The sequence below is a fragment of the Corylus avellana genome, chromosome ca11 (assembly GCF_901000735.1).
Source record: "Corylus avellana chromosome ca11, CavTom2PMs-1.0".
NCBI lineage: Eukaryota > Viridiplantae > Streptophyta > Magnoliopsida > Fagales > Betulaceae > Corylus > Corylus avellana.
In genome coordinates, this window is record NC_081551.1 from 8,940,624 (window position 1) to 8,942,885 (window position 2,262).

A 2,262-nucleotide genomic window follows, 5' to 3' on the forward strand; every position below is an offset into this window, starting at 1 on the left:
TTGCCATTCTGTTTGAATACCCAAAATGAAAGGAGCTGCTTCAAGTATCCTGATAAAAGAATAGTCTTTTTATTGCGTTCAGCCCACATCCGGATGCTAGCTTGATCATCTAGATCCAACTCATGGGTAGATCGCTTTATAATCATTCCAAGTTTGTGGACATACTGGGAAGCAAGGCTATTAACATTTGCATTTGCTATGTGTTTCTCTAACACATTCTCTTCAGGATTAATGCCCAGATAGATCATAAACATTAATTCTGTTGTTGAATCTCGTTACAGATATATGGAATTTTATTGGCACCAGGGCCAATGGCATCTCTGGCACACAAAGCCAGACTTGTTTACATGGCGCCTCACACTATAATTATATATAATAAGTGCAAGTGATGGACGAGCATAAAATGGCAGGTGCAGCCTCCATGGATTGAGGTCAAGCAGCACGATTGCGGGTGTTAAGCCGATATCTTCGACTAGGTAATAAACCCCCACCTTCCCCGAAATTTTCAGGACCAAATGAACACCAATACCTTCAAGAATCCAAAATAAGAAATCAACATTAGAAATTTAGGATGCTTTGTGTCAATTAAGAACATTGATTTTATATCATTTTTGTATCCATCTAGAACCTGTTATGGCTCAAACTACATAATTTTACACACACATGTATGTATGTATGAAGTACTAATAACAAGGTCTCAAAAGAGAAAGAAACCAAACACAAGGTTGTCATTGATACTTCTACGTATTTTATAGCTCACTTAATCAGGTCCAAACTTCTGAAAATTAAAAAGCAAAGAACAAGACAGAAGGAAAGTTTCTTAGAAGGATAATACTAAACATCCCAACATTTTTTTTTTCAAATGACCTGGTCCATTCAATAAATAAATAGATTTATATTATTATTTTTTTCTTAAATGAATGTGGGGTCCAAATCATTTGTGAAAATGAATTTTGAAAAAAGTGTTGGGATGCCTAGTAGCCATCTTCTTAGAATCACATCAACATCTAAATGCCAGATCTAGAGAGCAATGTAAACAATGTAACACCACAATATCTATAAAAAAATAATAATAAATTAAAACAATATCGCACTACAGTCTCACATTAGAAAGATGAATAACCTGCATAGAGTAGATTATAAAGACACTCATGGGTCCTAAGTCTCATATTAGTTCCTTAATTAATAGGTGAGATTAGACTTTATAAGTGATTCTAGGGATCTTCAAACTGACTAGTCATTTTAGAGTGATAGCGCAATTGTGCAGATATGACTAGAGCTTTCTCTAGATTGTTACAAATGGTATTAAAGCAACCTAGTAACACAATGTTGTACTGGAATATTGCATGCTGTGACCCTGACCAGAATGTAAAAGATTTAAGGAGGAGTTTGGAATCTCCAAACTAACTAGTCATTTTAGAGTGATAGCGCAGTCGCGCAGATGTGACTAGAGCTTTCTCTAGAATATTACAAATGGTATTAAAGCAACCTAGTAACACAATGTTGTACTGGAATATTGCATGCTGTGACCCTGACTAGAATGTAAAAGATTTAAGGGGAGTTTGGGGGGGGGGTGGGTTTGTAACTCCTTAGTCTTATATTGGGAATATGAGTAATCCACATGGAATGGATAGTATATAAAAACACTCATAGGTACTAAGTGTTAACAACTTTGCCAATTATCACGACATTATCTCTACGGCAGATTCGCATATCTCCTATTCTATTAACAATGCAAAGATAAAAGAGTCCATCTCCATAGCAGCCTCTACAAGATAGGATAACATCAACTTTCTATTATCTTATTATCCTATAGCTCTCTAGACATTTGAAATTGTATAGGTTTAAATTTCAAAGAGGAAACTACTTTTTTCCCCCATGAACTACAACGCCTTGGCATTTTCCTTTCATGAACTACCAATTATGACACTCGACCCCATGAAGTACTATTTTGTGTTAAAAAGTCTCATTCCGTCAGTCAAAGGCATTAACTTAGATGGTCTACCCGTCACTTTGCCCCCATTTACTACAATTCATTGTCACTTTGCCTCCATGAACTACAATGCATTGTCACTTTGACCGTCTGAGTTAACGCCTTTGATTGACGGAATAGGCCTTTGACTGGCAGAAGGGAGATTTTGGACACAAAATGGTAGTTCATAGAGATCGGTTGTCACAGTTGGTAGTTCATGAGGACAAAGTGAAAATGTGTTGTAGTTCATTGGGGGCAAAAGGTAATTTTCCCAATTTCAAATGTTATAT